This window comes from Amblyraja radiata, chromosome 16, assembly GCF_010909765.2.
Source record: "Amblyraja radiata isolate CabotCenter1 chromosome 16, sAmbRad1.1.pri, whole genome shotgun sequence".
In the NCBI taxonomy this organism is placed as follows: domain Eukaryota; kingdom Metazoa; phylum Chordata; class Chondrichthyes; order Rajiformes; family Rajidae; genus Amblyraja; species Amblyraja radiata.
Window position 1 is genome coordinate 36,586,971 of NC_045971.1, and position 20,543 is coordinate 36,607,513.

Genomic DNA, 20,543 nt, shown 5'->3' on the forward strand with positions numbered 1-20,543 from the left:
TCAAGCATGATTTCCCCTTAAATCCATGCTAACTTGGACCGATCCTGTTACTGCTATCCAAATATGCCGCTATTTCATCTTTGACCCAGCATCTTCCCCACCATCAATGTCAGGTAAACTGGTCTATAATTCCGTTTTCTCGCGCCCGCCTTTCTTATAAAATGGGATAACATTAGCTACCCTCTAATCCAGTGATTCTCAACCTGGGGCCATATGGCAAATTTCAGGGGGGGGGGGGGGGCACAGCAAATAATTGGGATTTAGGGGGCCACAGGTTCAATGAAGGGGGCCACAGAGCTAACACCCTGTTGCCTCCTAAATTTCAGTTCTAATACATTGAAATCTATATATTTGAAATATTTTTGATGTTTGTGGAATAGAATAAAAGAGAATATATGTGCAATTAATACACACTGATATTTTTATGGAAGGTATACTATTGAAGTACTTTTTTTCCGCTAATAATGTCAGGGGGGGGGGCACAGACAAATTTAAAGATCCCAAGGGGGCCATGAGCTAAAAAAGGTTGGGAACCACTGCTCTAATCCACAGGAACTGATCCGGAATCTATAGAACATTGGAAAATTAACACCAATGTGTCCATGATTTCTAGAGCCACTTTCTTAAGCACCCTGGGATGCAGACCATCAGCCTTCAGTCCCATCAGTCCACCCAACACCATTTCCTGCCTAATATGAATTTTCTTCCGTTCCTCCGTCACCACAAATCCTCTGGCCACTAGTACATCAGGAAGATTGTTTGTGTCCTCCTCAGTGAAGACGGATCCAAAGTACTTGACATTTCTCCTCTGAGGATTGAGAATCTTTTGAATTCTTTACCCTCCGGAGCTGTGGGTGGAGAACCATTCAGTATATTCAAGGGTTAGCCAGCTAGAATTTTACATTGCAGGAAAATTGAGGATTATGGGGATTAGGTAAATGTTTAGATCAAAGATCTCATCAGCCATGATCATGTGATAGAATGAATAAGGCTCAAGGGCTGATTTTATGTAATTCAGCAACAAGTTGTAGAATTTATCCAATTCTACAACTTGCAATTCTAATAACATGCAACAATATGTCTTGAAGGTGTACATTAAAAGGAACAAGTCAGTGCTTTATTGCCCATAGGTCCATTTATCTTAAAGACAATTAAAATAATTTTACTTATTTCTGAAAATCACTGAAATCATAATTTCCAGGAGAGAATAAAAAAGGGTAAACTATCTTTTACAAACTATATTTTTCACCATGAAGTTCAATTTTTAATGCTGATCACACCTCTGGTCATCTTGCTGAATAACTCTCAACGACAAATCAGCTTGCTATTTTGTGAATCAAATATGTCCGGGAGGCAAACATAGAGAATCATTACTCTTGTATCATGTCTCAGCGCTTCTGTTTCTTATGGCATCAAGCATCTAATTGGCCAGTTAGATGAGTGGACGATGTTGCTTTGTGTGTAATGTGTCTGTAGACAAGTGAATCTGAATCTGCAGAGGAACTGCACAGCCGCCTGATGAAGTGGCGAGAAACAGTTTATAAGCCAACACCGAGCCATGACATCGATGAGAGGAATGTCATGGAATTAAGAATGAGGCAACTTGAGGAAGAAAGAGAAGGTAAATTGTGGTGCTCTCTGGTTCTCACTTGGAACAAATCATACAGTTTACTTTGTTTTAATTTAAAATATTTAAGAAGTGAATGACTTGATTAGTGATCTTGATGACGAACGTCGAGTGCACCTCTATTTAGGGATCTGTTTGTTGTCCATATTTCAGTCAAGACAAAGGCTACTGTCGACTTATGAAATCTGGAATGCTAACGTTTTTACTTTCAGCATCAAAATCCATGCTGACAATAGTTTTGTCCAGTTTTATTTACATTGGTAATTACAAAGGTAGCACACTTACCTTTTTGTCCAAATGGCCACTACACAGGCTTCACTCAGTTTATTCATGGATTTGCAGGTTCTCCTGAAGAAATACTGAAATAATATCAATACATAAATCAGTATTGGTATTAGTTGTCTCTGGAATACCAGTGATGTAAATTTAGCTTTGTTACTGCAAGCTTTTAAAATGTAAAGCCAGCCAGCCAACCAGCCAGCTGCAAGGTGTTTTAGCCCAGTCAGAAATTAACACCTTAACTTGGGGAAGCCACAAGGTAGTGATGGTCACTAGGGTTCAATCAGTCCATATTGTGTCTGTGTCCATGCTGTCTTTCTTAATGACGTGTCATCCGGTGGAACAAAACTGATTGAGGATAACTGGTTCTTTCCTGGCTGCTTTGATCCAGATTTGACCTCAGAGCTGCAGGAGCTGGAGGAGGAACTGGGAGACGAGGAATGGATCAAGGATGGACAAAGCAGACCACAGCTGGTCAAAAGCTTATGGTATGTGCTCAGTCTGACACTTTCAGTTTAAACTTTGATTTTATATATCTGTGGAAATGTAATGCTTCAGTTCACTCAACATTTTACGCTGTTATTTATTTTAAGCTTTGCCAAGGTTGAATAAAATAGTTTTCTGTTTGGAGGGGGGAGGGGGTGGCAGCATAGTGGCACAATGGTAGAGTTGCTGCCTTACCAGACACCCGGGTTCGATCCTGACCACTGGTGCTGTCTGTACCGAGTTTGTACGTTCTCCCCGTGATCACGTGGGGTTTTTCCGGGTGCTACGGTTTCCTCCAACACTCCAAAGGCGTACAGGTTTGCAGGTTAATTGGCTTGGGTAAAACTTGTAAATTGTCCCTAGTGTGCAGGATAGTGTCCGGGGTGAGCGCTGGTCGGCCTGGACTCATTGGGCCGAAGGGCCTGTTTCCGTGCTGCATATCAAAAGCAAATTTACTCCTTTATATATAAACATTTGAACAGTTCAAATTAAAGATCAGTTTTGGACATGATGGGCAAAATGACGCCTTCTGGGGTTGTGACAACCTGATCAATTTTAACTCTCATTTTTCATATTTGGTGTTAATAGTCATTGGGTTCCATCCAGTGTGCACAGTATCTCTGTCTCTGTTACTGACGATCATTTACCCATCTGTATTTTTCAAGGGAAGTATTTAAAATACATCAAAGCAAATGAGTAGAGCGTTGGTGAATTCATCTTAGCTTGATACCAAGTAACTACATTTGGGAAATTTAAAGGGTTGTTAATACAGCAACTTTGTTGTTCCGTGGTACAAATGTATTGTGAATTCATGGGCAAGGAAGTAAACGTTTCTATTATTATTCAGGATACTATTATTTATTAGGGAATACAACGTTTAAGTCACAAACAGAAGAACATTCTCGTGTTTTATACCTTCTGCCCAAAGTACAGCAAGTGAAGATGTAAACAACTGAGCAATAGTTGAGCTGTCTGACTTCTACAATACTTCCGATGTCAACAAATACTCCTTTAATGGTAGGTCTGCCTCCAGTGTAACAATGACCACATTGGCAACATATCTCCCCACAGCATTGGTTGTCGCTTGGGTAGTCTACACCCCAGCGGTATCAACATTCTCTAATTTTATATAGCCCTTGTCTTCTCCCTCCTCCCCATCCCCCTTCTCAGCTCTCCTTCTAGTCCTACTGTCTCCGCCTCTTCCTTTCTTTTTATCCCCCCACCCCCACATCAGTCTGAAGGAGGGTCTTGACCCGAAACGTCGCCTATTGATGCTTTCCTCCGTAGATGCTGCCTCACCCGCTGAGTTTCTCCAGCATTTTTTGTCTACCTTTGATTTTTCCAGCATCTGCAGTTCTTTCTTAAATGGATCTTGGAGAAGGCTGAACCAGCGGGCAGCTGCACAAACAAATGAATGACCGACTGTGGAGCCCCCGGTTTCACTCCGGTGGTGGATGTTTTCTTGTAAGTTATACTATGTTAACACGTTAATAATAAAATTAATATTAACGTGTTAACATAGAAAACTTCTGCTGAATGTCTTGACTTGCAGGGCCAACTTCACCAGAAAACCGATAGAGTTGTGTTGTTGCAGAAACAAATGGATGCATTGAATATTGATAAAGAAAGCCTTCAGAATGAGAATAAAGAACCTCACACATCTTTGAGCAGGTGGACTGCTGAGCGCAGTCAATTGCAGGGGAAGTTGACTGAGAATGAACTCGCAACACATTTTGTGTGGGATCAAGCACAGCCATTCAACACTGAAAATTGTCGGCTAAAAGCAGAACTTGAAGAGATGAAGTCTGCATTTCAAAGTAAATTTGGTGAATTTAAAGTTGGTGATGTCATTGAATCAGCAAGCAAATTTACTGCAACAGCTCCAAGCCAAAACTTGAGCAGTTGGGCCAATATATGCAGATGATTTCAGGGTTGCAACATCAGGAGCAAGATGTGGTGTGTGAAGCAGGTCAGCTCACGCAGACTCTGCGAGAGAAAGATAAATCCCTGCAAAAGCAGGGAGATGAGCTTGGACATCTCCAGAAGAAAGCTGTAGAACACCAAGCCCCGGAAATACAATCCATGCAAAACATGGAAACCATTCCCACACTTCAAACTCAAATCCAAGACTTGAGCATGAAAACTCACAAACTGAAGCGCACCATCGAGGAGAGAGACTTGCTGCTGGCCTTTAAAGTGGAAGATTGTGTCAAACTCAGGACGGATCATTCTGAAATGGACGACACCGTTTCACAACTTCGAGCGCAATTGGCAGCTTCCAGTTCTGAAGCTGAGAGGTTGAAATGTTTTATTAAGGAAAAGGAATTGTCTCTCTCTCAAATAAAGGAGCACGCAGCAGCTTGCAAAGAGGAGGAGAGGCAGAGGCTTCTCTCCGAAGCAGATCGTATATCCACAGAGATACAGAGCCTAAACGTTGCCTGTGAAAGTCTGAAGCAGACACTGGACATCCTAACTAATGAGAAGCAATAATATTCTCAACAGTTGGATTCACTGAAAAACTCCCAGATGGCAGAGTTGTCAGAGTGGAAGACAAAGCACGACGAATTAAAGCACGAATATGAATCCCTTTTGCAATCCTACGAAAATATCAGCAATGAGATGGATAAGATGAGGCAAATAGTTGAGACGGCAAGAATAGAGAAACAGGAGGTGATGTTCAAGCTCCGCGATGTAGAAGCCAAACGACAAAGCATGGAGAGGCAGATTGAGGAAGCTGGTGCCGAAAATGAAAAAAATAAAGGACAAAATGAGAAAGTTTACAAAATCCAAGCAGCAGCGAGTTCAGGAGCTTGAGGAAGAGATTGAAAGAATTAGCAGCGAGCTACAAATTATTACGGCAAAGCAGAGTCATGCAAGCGAATTGTCCACCCAGTACAATCAGCTCCAGGAGGAAAGCAAATCATTGAAATAAACTTCTCACCATCTTAAAGCAGAGTTTGACAAAACCCAAAAAGAGGAGGAGCTCCTGCTGAATGAATTTAATTCATCCATATCCATCATAGAGGAGTTGCAGAGTGAGGATGATTCTTATCAGGCTGATTTTAATGAACCACTGTCATTAGAATCCCAGTCCCTGGAGGACCAGCCTGTGCTGAAGGAAGGAAGGAAGGAAGGAAGGAAGGAAGGAAAGGTTCACACAACAGGACAAGTAGGACCATTGTTGTCGCAGAAGCGTAGACAATTAGAGGATGACAAATCTCTTCTCCAGGAAGAACTTGAACATTTCCAGGAAATGTCAGAAAAGGTCAAAAATGAGAGAGAGTGTTTGGAGGCAAAATTACTTTAAAATGATGACAAGATAGACCAGTTAACATATGCAAAACAATTCACTTGTCAATGAATTGGACTGCTTCAGAGAAGAGAAACGTCATCTGATCAAAGAAAAAGAGGTACAGGAAATAAAACTGGTGAAAGAATTTGTAGTGAGACTTCGGTCTGCTCGGAGGTGTAATATCTCGTCCAAAGGTAAGACAAAGGAGCTTCGAGAACTGTTAAAAGAGAAGCAGCAGGAAATAAATATTTTGAAGAAGGACTGCATCAAGTACCAGGAGCTCATTTTGGACTTAAAGTGATGTGTCAAAACATCGGAATCTACCTGTGATTAAATGAGCAAGAGACAAGAGTCTATGACAGCAAAAGCTTCCGAGTCTGAAAGGCAAGTCAAACTTGTTCAAGAAGAACTTGCATCTTATAAAGTCTTTGCTCCAAGACACCAGAACTGAAACTGAAGGTGCTCGAATGCAGTGCTTAGGGTTCACAGAAGATCTTCGGAAGAACAAAGAGGAGAGAAAAACTTAAATTACTCAGAAGGAGAAGGAACTACTTGAGATTTTAAATCAACTGAAAACAATTCATCAGAAAGAAATATTGAGACATCTGGATAAACTGGATTTGCTGGAACGGGACAAAGACAGAGTGGATGCATCAACGTTGGAAATTGAGAGGCATTTCCCAGCAGCCAAAGCTCATGTTGAGCAGTAAGGATGCAGAGTTCTCAAAGCTTGTCTCATCAAAAGGCAGTGACATTTCTGACTGTCTAGTGGAAATCCAGCAGCAACATAGAAAGCAAATAGATGACTACGAAAAGAATTTGAGGATTCTCCAACAAGATAATCAGAAAAGAGCCAGAGCCATGAAAGAGCTGGAGGTCCAACTTGTTAAGGTTAGGGAAGAAAAAGACAAAGCTGTTAGCCAGACGTGTGCCTTCACAAAATCGATGGCCTCCTTGCAAGATGTCCGAGACCGCATGTTATCAGAATACACGGAGCTGGAACAATGGCATCTCGACTTGCATTGCCAGAAACATCGCATCATTCAGGAGAGTGCAGCTGAAAACAATGAACTGAAGCAAGAGATCGGAAATGTTCTCAACCAGATGGATGACCTTACTTCTGACAACGCTCTGTTAAAAGCACAGTTGGTTCAGTACAGGGAGGAGCTAAACCAGGTCCTGTCTTTGAAGGATAATCAGTTGAAGCAAAAGCAACAACAGCAAATTAAGAATCTTGAGAATGAGAAATCCATCTTCAAAGAGCAATGGAAAGTTGCACAAGGACCCCTTAAACAAAGTAACGAAAGTCCTTGCAAGAAGAAAATCTGCAAATTTTGGAACAGCTTTCAGAGCTCAAGGCTATTGATTTCCAAAACGAAGAGGATAAAAATGAAACAAATGAGAGGCAATTAATTCAAGAGCTTCACCAACAACTTAAAACTGAAACTCTGGAATGCGAAGAACTCAAAAAAGAAAACTAATATTAGAAGAGCTGACTTAAAAGAATTGAAAATATATGAACTGAATTTGAAAATCTGGCTCAAGTAAAGGTGGGAATGAAAATGTCTGAAAGTGCAGATCGAATAACGCAGGAGAAACCTGAAGAATAGTTGGTGAGATTGTCAGTGATGAAGCAAAGGATGTTATTAACGAGAACAAGGAAGTTGCTTCTCGGGCAGAATCTTTTGAGAAAACGTTGCTGGCAGTACAGACGGACAGAGACAGATGTCTGGAGGATATTCGGAAACTTCAAGTAAGGCTAAAATGATCTCAAGGTAGAAATCAATGTTTTTTAAGCACAAATCTTAGAAGGGACTATTTTTAAAGTGCTCTTTCATTTACTAATGACATGCACGGAAACAAGCCCTTGCATCAATTAATAAATTGAGCAGGATACTAAATCTCAAGGTACTAAAGATGAAGCCATGACATTGTTCAATGATGGGACTTGTTCCTCAGGATGCATATGATGAATAAATATTTGTGTTTTTATATTTTAATTTAAAAGATTCCAAGATGGACACAGCAAAGATAGAGACTCAAATAGAGAAATCTAGTAGACCGAATGGGAGGCAGGAAGCAGAAAAGGGAAGCACTCGGACACAAGAGGAGAAAGAAAAAAAAAGAAATAAACAGAGAAGAAGCGACGGGGGGTTTCTTAAATGTGCATATTTTAATGCTAGGAGCATTGTAAGAAAGGTGGATGAGCTTAGAGTCTGGATAGACACCTGGAAGTATGATGTTGTGGCGATCAGTGAAACATGGTTGCAGGAGGGCTGTGATTGGAAACTAAATATTCCAGGATTTCGTTGCTTCAGGTGTGATAGAATTGGAGGGGCAAGAGGTGGTGGTGTTGCATTGCTAGTCAGGGAAGAGATTACAGCAGTGCTTTGGAAGGATAGATTGGAGGGCTCATCTAGGGAGGCTATTTGGGTGGAACTGAGAAGTGGGAAAGGTGTAGCAACACTTATAGGGGTGTATTATAGACCGCCAAATGGGGAACGAGAATTGAAAGAGCAAATATGTAAGGAGATAGCAGATATTAGTAGTAAGCACAAGGTAGTGATTGTGGGAGATTTCAACTTTCCACACATAGACTGGGAAACACATTCTGTAAATGGGCTGGATGGTTTGGAGTTTGTAAAATGTGTGCAGGATAGTTTTTTGCAGCAATACATAGAGGTACCTACTAGAGGAGGGGCAGTGCTGGACCTCCTGTTAGGAAATGAGACAGGACAGGTGGCGGAGGTATGCGTTGGGGAGCACTTCGGGTCCAGTGATTACAATACCATTAGTTTCAATATAATTATGGAGAAGGTCAGAACTGGACCTAGGGTTGAGATTTTTGATTGGAGAAAGGCTAACTTTGATGAGATGCGAGATGATTTAAAAGGAGTGGACTGGGACATTTTGTTTTATGGGAAAGATGTAGAAGAGAAATGGTGGACATTTAAAGGGGAAATTTTAAGAGTACAGAATCTTTATGTTCCTGTTCGGTTGAAAGGAAACAGTAAAAATTGGAAAGAGCCCTGGTTTTCAAGGGAAATTGGACATCTTGTTCGGAAAAAGAGGGAGATCTACAATAATTATAGGCAGCATGAAGTAAATGAGGTGCTTGAGGAGTATAAGGAATGTAAAAAGAATCTTAAGAAAGAAATTAGAAAAGCTAAAAGAAGATATGAGGTTGCTTTGGCAAGTAAGGTGAAAGTAAATCCAAAGGGTTTCTACAGCTATATTAATAGCAAAAGGATAACGAGGGATAAAATTGGTCCATTGGAGAAACAGAGTGGGCAGCTATTTGCAGAGCCAAAAGAGATGGGGGAGATATTGAACAATTTCTTTTCTTCGGTATTCACCAAGGAGAAGGATATTGAATTATGTGAGGTAAGGGAAACTAGTAGAGTAGTTATGGATACTATGAGTTTCAAAGTAAAAGAAGTACTGACACTTTTGAAAAATATAAAAGTGGATAAGTCTCCAGGTCCTGACAGGATATTCCCTAGGACATTGAGGGAAGTTAGTGTAGAAATAGCCGGGGCTATGACAGAAATATTTCAAATGTCATTAGAAACGGGAATAGTCCCCGAGGATTGGCGTACTGCGCATGTTGTTCCATTGTTTAAAAAGGGTTCTAAGAGTAAACCTAGCAATTATAGACCTGTTAGTTTGACTTCAGTGGTGGGCAAATTAATGGAAAAGATACTTAAAGATAATATATATAAGCATCTGGATAATCAGGGTCTGATTAGGAACAGTCAACATGGATTTGTGCCTGGAAGGTCATGTTTGACTAATCTTCTTGAATTTTTTGAAGAGGTTACTAGGGAAATTGACGAGGGTAAAGCAGTGGATGTTGTCTATATGGACTTTAGTAAGGCCTTTGACAAGGTTCGTCATGGAAGGTTGGTTAAGAAGGTTAAACTGTTGGGTATAAATGCAGGAATAGCAAGATGGATTCAGCAGTGGCTGAATGGGAGAAGCCAGAGGGTAATGGTGGATGGCTGTTTGTCGGGTTGGAGGCAGGTGACTAGTGGGGTGCCTCAGGGATCTGTGTTGGGTCCTTTGTTGTTTGTCATGTACATCAATGATCTGGATGAAGGGGTGGTAAATTGGATTAGTAAGTATGCAGATGATACCAAGATAGGGGGTGTTGTGGATAATGAAGAGGATTTCCATAGTCTACAGAGTGATTTAGGCCATTTGGAAAAATGGGCTGAAAGATGGCAGATGGAGTTTAATGCTGATAAATGTGAGGTGTTACACCTTGGCAGGACAAATCAAAATAGGACGTACATGATAAATGGTAGGGAATTGAAGAATACAGTTGAACAGAGGGATCTGGGAATAACCGTGCATAGTTCCTTGAAGGTGGAATCTCATATAGATAGGGTGGTAAAGAAAGCTTTTGGTATGCTAGCCTTTATAAATCAGAGCATTGAGTATAGAAGCTGGGATGTAATGTTAAAATTGTACAAGGCATTGGTGAGACCAAATCTGGAGTATGGTGTACAATTTTGGTCGCTCAATTATAGGAAGGAGGAAGGATGTCAACAAAATAGAGAGAGTACAGAGGAGATTTACTAGAATGTTGCCTGGGTTTCAACAACTAAGTTACAGAGATAGGTTGAATAAGGTAGGTCTTTATTCTCTGGAGCGCAGAAGGTTAAGGGGGGACTTGATAGAGGTCTTTAAAATGATGAGAGGGATAGACAGAGTTGATGTGATCAAGCTTTTCCCTTTGAGAATAGGGAAGATTCAAACTAGAGGACATGACTTCAGAATTAAGGGACAGAAGTTTAGGGGTAACATGAGGGGGAACTTCTTTACTCAGAGAGTGGTAGCGGTGTGGAATGAGCTTCCAGTGGAAGTGGTGGCGGCAGGTTCGTTGGTATCATTTAAGAATAAATTGGATAGGCATATGGATGAGAAGGGAATGGAGGGTTATGGTATGAGTGCAGGCAGGTGGGACTAAGGGAAAAAAAATTGTTCGGCGCGGACTTGTAGGGCCGAGATGGCCTGTTTCCGTGCTGTAATTGTTATATGGTTATATGGTTTAAAGATATGTTGTAATCTTGTTTTGCATTCATGTGTGTATAAAGATTGAGCATTATTTTCATTTTGCAGGAAAAGGAAGAACTGGAAACCCTTCAGCAAGCAACACAGCAGGAGGCCAGAGAGCAAGTTCCATCCTGCAAGAATGAATTGGCTGAGCTAAGGTTTGGTTCTACTTGGACTGGGATATCAGTTGCATTTCTATTGTGCCATACGATCAAATGGGATTATCCCTTGATGCTTTGGCCAGTAACACACCACACCTTCAATTCCCTCTAGAATTTGTGTCATAAACCCTTGAGAAATCCCTGGGGCTGATGATTTACCAAATGGGAGCCTAATGGGAGCCCATTGAACTGAAACAATCCCAAATGCGTGTTGATAGTCATCTTGGATTTAGATTCTCTCTAAACTAAACTAATCTAAAACAAACTAAAGGAAGCCGTCCAGCCATTCGAAACTGAATGTCCTCCTCCTTTAACCAGACGGATTCTCCTTCGGCGAGGAGTTGAATAATTTATGGCCCTACGACACCACCCTATGAAAATTGACTGCCGTGTTTGCTACCATCATCAACACGGCAGCCAAGGTGTAAGCCAAATCTCAAAATAAAAGTCCTACTGAGTTTGCGCCGACCAGCAATCATCCCGCACACTAGCGCAATCCTACACACGAGGGACAAATTACAATTTTACCCAAGCCAAATAGCATACAAATCCTCACGTCCTTGGGATGTGGGAGGAAATCCAGAATACCTGGAGGAAACCTACGCAGCCACAGCGAGAAGATGCAAACTCCACACAAACAGCACCTACAGTCAGGATTGAACCTGGGTCTCTGGTGCTGTAAGGCAGTAATTCTGCCCCCACTGTTACTTGATAGAATCTGAAGAACCATGTGTACACAATGTGGATGGAATTAGAGAATTCTGCTTGTAGTAGCACTGAACAATTTAGCCACTTAATACTCCCCCCTTTCCTCTTTGACATGCGCATTGAATTGTTTTTTAAAATATATATTATTATTGAGTCTTTTTTACAACTTTTTAAGGGAATATAACCTAGGTCATAATTTGAAGAGTAAAAAGTAATTTCTCCTCCTCTTCCCCTGGCATTTTTGCTAGTTTTATACCCTTGCTTCCTCCAATTCAAGAAATGGCCTTTCCTGTTATGCTCCATCAAACCGCTTGTAGAGGAATCCACTGACTGCAGAAATCAGCTGCATCAAAGTCCTTGGAGAAGATGCCTTGAAAGCCGTGTGTTCTTCCCAGCCCTTGGTATCGATGACATTTCATTGAGAAGGAGGGGTTACTGTGTTACCGTTTATGCTGCTGTTTTCTTGTCAGACCAGCACCCAGGGAGCAAACCATTGAAATGGAATCAGACAAGGAATGTGAGGAGGCTTTGGAGATAGACCCCAGTGAACAGATGGTGGTGGCACGGAAGGTGTGTATTGCCAATTAATTCTTTGTTTTCTAGTTTTAATGTAATTTCCTGACATTTTACAGTGTATGTTGCCCCCCCCCACCCCCACCCCAGTGAACAGGGAAACTCTGGAAAACCTCCTTCCATGTACTTACTAACTAATAAATAGGATACATAGTACGTTGGTTTGGAGTGGGTGATTCAGGCATCAACACAGAAAACCTGGCCTGGTTTCTTTGTCCAGCCTCGAGGTCTGCACGTGGTGCCCCTCCCCTCACCCAGTAACTCCTCCTCTCCTGGGAGACATGAGGTGTTTGAGTTACTCTCATGTCGCACACACGCAAATCGGTTTTCAAATGCATATCTCTAATCTCTCTGTTTCAGTATGAAAGAGTGCAGTGAATACAGGCCAAGGTGTAAGCCAAATCTCAAAATAAATGTAATAAATTTGGTTATCTCATCTTAACCAAGAGAAGTTCTGAAATGTAAAGACACCTTTCTAGGAATACAGAGAGCAGGAAAAAACAGCTGATGGTTCATCTTTCCCCCACCTTCAGCTTGCTGTATAGTGTAAGAATGGATACGTCACCCATCACCAAGGAATCCAAGGCTAACCATTGAAGCACTCTCACTTTCTGATTGACTGTGACAGAGGATTGTTTAGAATCTAGACCTCCTGTCCAATAGATCACCAAAGAATCTGCATTGCTTGTTTGCTTATAGAATAGTGCATTCATTTGGACCATAGTATTGAAACCGCTACCACCCATTCGTACATTATAATGCAGATCTTTATAACATGATAAGTAAATACAAATCTTCACATCTGTACCGTGGTATTTTATTAATTAGTTTAATTCTGAAAGAGCTAATTAGTTGAGGTTCATAAGTGATAGGATAAGAATTAGGCCGTTTGGCCCATCAAGTCAACAAAATAGAGAGAGTACAGAGGAGATTTACTAGAATGTTGCCTGGGTTTCAACAACTAAGTTACAGAGATAGGTTGAATAAGTTAGGTCTTTATTCTCTGGAGCGCAGAAGGTTAAGGGGGGACTTGATAGAGGTCTTTAAAATGATGAGAGGGATAGACAGAGTTGATGTGATCAAGCTTTTCCCTTTGAGAATAGGGAAGATTCAAACCAGAGGACATGACTTCAGAATTAAGGGACAGAGGTTTAGGGGTAACATGAGGGGGAACTTCTTTACTCAGAGAGTGGTAGCCGTGTGGAATGAGCTTCCAGTGGAAGTGGTGGCGGCAGGTTCGTTGGTATTATTTAAGAATAAATTGGATAGGCATATGGATGAGAAGGGAATGAAGGGTTATGGTATGAGTGCAGGCAGGTGGGACTAAGGGGAAAAAAAAAAAAATTGTTCGGCGCGGACTTGTAGGGCCGAGATGGCCTGTTTCCGTGCTGTAATTGTTATATGGTTATATGGTTATAAGTCAACTCCTTGATTGAATCATGGCTGATCTATCTCTCCTTTGTAACCCCATCCTCCTGCCTTCCCCCCATAACCTCTGACACATGTATGAGGTTAGATTAGCTATTGACCTCTGTTTCTTTTTGCAGTTGAAGAGTCGAGTGAATTTCTTCAAGCGCTTCTTTACTGCTCGAAAATGAAGACTTCCCGGCCAAGGTCATGTGACTTGGTCTTGGCGTACTTTGCGACACCACATTTGTTTGTTTACATGTGCCTGGAGAGACGTTTGTAGACGCACTACAGATGGGAGTGACACCAATAGAAACATAGAAACATAGAAATTAGGTGCAGGAGTAGGCCATTCGGCCCTTCGAGCCTGCACCGCCATTCAATATGATCATGGCTGATCATCCAACTCAGTATCCCGTACCTGCCTTCTCTCCATACCCCCTGATCCCCTTAGCCACAAGGGCCACATCTAACTCCCTCTTAAATATAGCCAATGAACTGGCCTCGACTAACCTCTGTGGCAGGGAGTTCCAGAGATTCACCACTCTCTGTGTGAAAAAAGTTCTTCTCATCTCGGTTTTAAAGGATTTCCCCCTTATCCTTAAGCTGTGACCCCTGTGACCCCATAACAATGTGTTTATCAAACCTGTTAATGAGTGAACACTGATCACAGGTGTATAAATGAATATTGTTAATGTATGAAATGTGTTGTGCAAATCGTTTATGGTTCAGTCACATTGTAAACTGGGCTCAAAGTTTTGATTTTTGCTAGCAAAATCCAAAGATACTCTGTTTTAAACAGTTATATCTTCCTCTTGTTCCTGCGTTTGAGGCAGCAGAGGTTATGTAACACCCTCCAGGCCCTGTAACCAGTTCAATGTGCTGTTGTCGAGGGCCGTGAGGTCTACCCCTCCGTCAGGGGCGGCGGAGGACAGTGCAGTTGAAAATGCTGTGCTTCTGCTGCGCTGTTTGCTGGTCTGCTCCACACACATAGGCTGCTGATGAACGCAGCCCCCAGCGATGCATCTTGGCGTTGAACCGGCCGACCCCTGTACGGAGCTGGTACAGGGCGACCCACTTTGCGGGGCATGTCCGAGCCGGGTGGAGCTGTGGTGTTCGGTGCAACAGTGAATTGAGGAGGTCCTGAAGTCTGTTCCCAGCTGGTTCTCCAAGCTCCTAGTGTGCTGAACCCGGAGCCACAGAGGGTGGCTGCGTGACGGGAGAAGGGGCGACAAGATGACAAGCGTTGAGGTCCCAGTTGCTGCGAGTCCTGGGCGAGGTGGTGCAAAGGATGTTTGGCATCCGATGGGGCATTGTACACCAGCCTGTGGGTGAAGTACTCTCTGTTAAGCTTGACGGGTGTGATACATGCGAGCACCGGCAGAAGATCCGTCTGAGTAGGACGTAGGCAGCCGGTGATGATCCGCATGGTGTCGTTAAGGATGGTGTCCAGCTTGCTAGTAAGAGCGATGCGGCATCATGCTGGGGCGGTGTACTCAGCGGCGCTGTACACGAGTGCAAGAGCACTGGTTCAGAGAGTAGATGTCGTGGTGCCCCATGACGATCCAGCCAAGCAATGCAGGAGGTTGTTCCGCACCGAGACTTTAGCAGGGAGAGCTTCAAGGTGTTGCTTGTAGGTCAGCTGCCGATCTAGTTTCAACCCAAGGTATGAAGGAAATGGGATATTGGGTAGTCGTGACCCATTGAGGGTGACGGTTAGCTGGCGTTGAGATTCCTTGTTGTTCAGGTGAAAGGCCGGTGTGGTGGTTTTTGCCACATTCAGTTTTAGTCTCCAGGTCTTAAGGCAGCCCGCGAAAAGTTCCATATCCACTGAAAGCACATCTTCCACGTTTGACCAACTCCTGTCTGAAAGCAGTAGGGCCAGGTCATTTCCGTATACTAACTGGCGCAAGGTCATGAGTGGCAGATCACTAATAAAGAGATTGAACAGCATGGGAGCCAGTACCGAGCCTTGGGGGACTCCGATTCTTAAGTGCTGCAGTCGGCTTGATTGTCCGTCGCTCGTCTTGAGTACAAAACTGCAGTTGGCCAGGATGTTGGTAAGGAACCGCACTAAATGGCAGTCAGGAATGGTGTGGAGGAGCTTCAAGATCAAGCCCTGGTGCTACACTGTATCGTAGGCGGCAGTGAGATTCACCAGTGTGAAGCCCGACTTGCCAACCTTTTCCTTGTCTTTGATGTTGTTGGTCAGCTTGACTATTTGGTGGGTAGTGCAGCGTCCCATACAAAAGCTTGTACAGGACAGAGGAGTGAGATGGGCCGATGGTTCCTTGTGTCGTCCACACGCTTGTTTGGTTTTGGTAGCACAATGACGGTGGCTTTGCACCAGATCTTCGGAATGGACTGACCAATGAGGCAAGAGGAGTAGAACTGACGGAATCAGACCTGGCATTTAGGACCGCAGTGTTTCGGGAATTCTGGGGGATGTTATCGAGACCCTGGGCTTTTCCGCATTTCAATTGAGTGATGACAGGAGAGAGGAGGAGAACTCTGTAAGATCACCGCTCATCCATGCACTCTGCACAGAATACAGTCCTAGCCTGGTCAACCAGTCCGTATAGCTCAGTCCCTCAGTTCCTGACAACATCCTTGTTCGGGTAAATCTCGACATTCTTTCTAGTTTAACAACATCTTCTGTAGCTGGGTGACCAACTCTGATCGCAATACTCCAGCTGTGGCCTCACGAGCACCTTGTACAGTTGTACCTGTACACCTTGTACAGGTCTGAAGAAGGGTTTCGGCCCGAAACGTCGCCTCTTTCCTTCGCTCCATAGATGCTGCTGCACCCGCTGAGTTTCTACAGCAATTTTGTGTACCTATGACAGGAGAGAGTTCTGTAGAGGAAAAGGCTGCTGACAGAAGCCCATCAGCGCCTGGAGCTTTCCAAAGATTAGTGGTTGCCTGTTTAACAGAACGAGTATGATTCTTGTCCACGACTTTGAAGTGGTCGTTGGCCAGGAGCTGGTGGGCGATGGAGTTGGCCATGACAGGGCAATGCTTTGGGCGGGTACTTCGACTACTGAGGCGATTGAAGGTCTTCCAAGCCACCCTACTGGAGTGTGTGAAGTCGATTCCTTGGACTGTCTCTTCCCACCGCTCTCTGCGCTTCTTGTCGAGGCAGTTTGTCAGTTCCATATCCTTGGACGCAGATTCTTCGCAAGGTTCAGCGTCCAGGAATGTGTCATAGCATGCGTCACATTCTACGTCCCATGTGGGGATGTACCGGTAATGATAGCCGCGAGGAATGGCACTCTTTGCTGCCCTGATGAGGAGTTTGCAGAAGGCTGAGTAGGCTTTGTCCAGATTGGTGGAGGTGGAAGTGGGAAGGCTGTCGATCCAGAAGTCCACCAGACTTGTGAACTGGTCCCACCTGGCCTTGCGGAAAATCCATCTCTTCGCAGGTTTGGTTGGGACCGGCTCGATGGGGTTGTCCGGGATAATCAGAGATGGGTGATGTTGTGATTTTGGGAAGTGATCCAGGATGATACGGTGTGTGGATGGTCCATTCAGGTTTGCAAAAGCCAAGTCAGGGTTGGTAATGGTGTTCCACCTGCCAGTGGATGCTGTCCGGTTGTTTTGGGTCGTACGGGAGTTGAACGGCAGGAACTGAGGCCCAATCGTCTAGTGCAGCGCCATCTCAGTTAGTTGAACGGTAGCCCCAGGTGGTGCTGTGGCAGTTAACGTCTCCGGTGTAGATGAAGGGCGAACCAAATGTGGGGATGGAGTCTTTGTGGAGCTTGGTAGAAGGTGGCTTGTATACATTGATGACCGTGACATCTTCGACTTGCGTTGTTGCCCATTCCACGTTGGAGTCAGGAGGGGACACTGCAACCGCTTTCCATTTTGCTGTGTTCCTCACAAAAGTGGCAATCCCGTGGTTGTCGCTCTTGGTGCAGGCGGCCAGGGTATAACCAGGGATCTTCAGATGGGAGCGATCACTTTTGTGAGTCTCTTGGAGCAGGATTGCAATGACTTTGTGGGTCTGTAGCAGGTGTTCAATGATGGTGGTCTTGGCCTTAGTGAGGTTTTCCGCAATCAGCTGCAGCAGGGTGATGCCATCGGTTCGACATATATAGATGCCCCGCCCTAAAAAGGGCGCACGCTCCTGGTTGGCGCCGAGCTGTGGCGACTGAGCTCAGTTGACAGGGCTCACCACGTGGAGGTCGACAACATGAGCCCCATGTGTTATTTAAAACAGTTATATTAAAGCTCAAAATGCAAAATTAGGTATATTTTTGTGGTGTTAAGCAATGTTATTTAACTCTGCTCCTTGGGAGTTAGGATGTCAGAGAGAGATTATATTGAGAGATTATACCACCTAGGGTGGTAAAGAAAGCTTTTGGTGTGCTGGCCTTTATAAATCAGAGCATTGAGTATAGAAGTTGGGATGTAATGTTAAAATTGTACAAGGCATTGGTGAGGCCAATTCTGGAGTATGGTGTACAATTTTGGTCGCCTAATTATAGGAAGGATGTCAACAAAATAGAGAGAGTACAGAGGAGATTTACTAGAATGTTGCCTGGGTTTCAGCAACTAAGTTACAGAGAAAGGTTGAACAAGTTAGGGCTTTATTCTTTGGAGCGCAGAAGGTTAAGGGGGGACTTGATACAGGTTTTTAAAATGATGAGAGGGATAGACAGAGTTGACGTGGAAAAGCTTTTCCCACTGAGAGTAGGGAAGATTCAAACAAGGGGACATGACTTGAGAATTAAGGGACTGAAGTTTAGGGGTAACATGAGGGGGAACTTCTTTACTCAGAGAGTGGTAGCTGTGTGGAATGAGCTTCCAGTGAAGGTGGTGGAGGCAGGTTCGTTTTTATCATTTAAAAATAAATTGGATAGTTATATGGATGGGAAAGGAATGGAGGGTTATGGTCTGAGCGCAGGTATATGGGACTAGGGGAGATTATGTGTTCGGCACGGACTAGAGGGGTCGAGATGGCCTGTTTCCGTGCTGTAATTGTTATATGGTTATATGGTTATATGGTTACTTCTGCTTGGAAATGCATTTGTACATTTAAAGTGCTACTGCAGATTTGAGGAAAACACTGAGTACATTAGAATATAATTTATCTATTACTTTCATCTTAGTTATGTTGCCATTAGGGTACAACTGCACTTTTGGAAATTATTTTGTTTGACAAAGTTTTTATTAAAATTTAAAATAGATCACATTCGTTTTGACTGTTTTATCACCTGTATTTATATTTGAGTGAAAATCGCGACCAAACGATGGCCTGAAATTGTGTTACATGTTTACTTGTGCCATAATGTCACTGCCATAATGTCTCTAGCATAGTGGCTACCAATGGTATTTAGCTGCATCTTGACCTGCTGCACTTCTTGGTAACACAAGTATGCTGGCCACCAGCATTAATGATGTCACACCCCAGCCACTCCGCCCCTCTCCCATCAGGCAAGAGGTATAGAAGGTTGTAAACACACACCTCCAGATTTAGAGACAGTTTATTTCCAGCTATTATCAGGCAACTGAACCATCCTACCAACAATTAGAGAGCAGTCCTGAGATACTATCTACCTCATTGGAGACTCTCGGACTATCTTTAATCGGACTATATCTTGCACTAAAGTTTATTCACATTATGACCATTAACATGCACCTGTACACTATGGATGGCTCGATTGTAATCATGTATTGTCTTTCTACTAACGGGTTTGCACGTAACAAAAGCTTTACACATGACAATAAACTCAACTAAAGGGCCTGTCCCACGAGCATGCGACTGCATGCGGCGAGCGTGACCTAACGCTGAGGATGTCCTCCAGACCCGACATTGGACTTCCATCTCCCCGGCGAGCAGGCCTGAACATCGGGCCGCCCGTAGCGGCGACAGCGGGGGGTTCGGGAGACCTCGGACCACGGGAGGACAACAGAGGAGGATGACTGAATTTTGGAGCCTTCCCTTACAGTGGGAAACTTTGATCCCGCTGTGTGGGGATGTCTGTGTTAAAGACTATCGTGTGCTGTGCTCTTTATTATTCATATGGCGACCACACATTTCACTGTACCCAAGAGCGGAACTCGCTATCAAAACATGGGGGGGGGGGGGGGGGACATGTAGTAGAACCAACCTGCTTGCCTGGATATTTGTTTCCTTCCAGATCAGGTTCAACTCATCCTCCTTGTACACGTCTTGATCAATTGGCCAGGTGGGTGGAGGAATGGTTGATGGAATTAAATACTGAGAAGTGTGAGATGTTGCATTTTGGGATGTCGAACAAGGGCAGGATATTCACATTAAATTGTAGGCCTCTGGGTTGTGTTGTAATGCAGAGGGATCTAGGAGTACTGGTACATGGATCTTTGAAGGTTGAGTCGCAGGTGGGTAGGATGGTCAAAAAGGCTTTTGGCACTTTGGCCTTCGTCAGTCAGAGTATTGAGTATAGAAGTTGGAAGGTCATGTTGCAGTTGTGTAAGATGTTGGTGAGGCCGCATTTAGAATATTGTGTTCAGTTCTGGGCAACGTGTTATAGGAAAGGTATTGTCAAGCAGAATGAAATGGTTCAGAAAAGATTTACGAGGATATTGCCAGGACTGGTGGGTGCGGGCTATAGAGAGAGGTTTAGTAGGGTGATCTTATGGAGGTGTACAAATTCATGAGAGGAATAGATCAGGTAGATGCACTGCCTCTTGCCCAAAGTAGGGGAATCGAGGACCAGAGGGCATAGGTTCAAGGTGAATGGGAAAAGATTTAGACAGGTACATGGATAAGACAGGTTTGGAGGGAGATAGACAAAGCGCAGGCAAGTGGGACAAGTGTAGCTGGGACATTGTTGGCCAGTGTGGGCAAGTTGGGCTGAAGGGCCTGTGTCCACACTGTATCACTGTATCACTATGTAAACAAAAAGGTTGATGGCAGAGCTGTAGACATTTTCTACATAGACTTCAGCAAGGCAATTGACGAGGTCCC

The 20,543-nt window shown here is 43.6% G+C and overlaps 1 long non-coding RNA gene across 1 annotated transcript; it reads left to right on the forward strand.

Annotated features, from left to right (window-relative positions):
• Positions 1-652: 652 nt before the first annotated feature.
• On the forward strand, positions 653-19,751 carry LOC116982147. The gene is made up of 3 exons (XR_004414372.1): positions 653-790; positions 14,843-14,848; positions 19,740-19,751. It is a non-coding gene; the product is annotated as an uncharacterized LOC116982147 (long non-coding RNA).
• Positions 19,752-20,543: the final 792 nt, after the last annotated feature.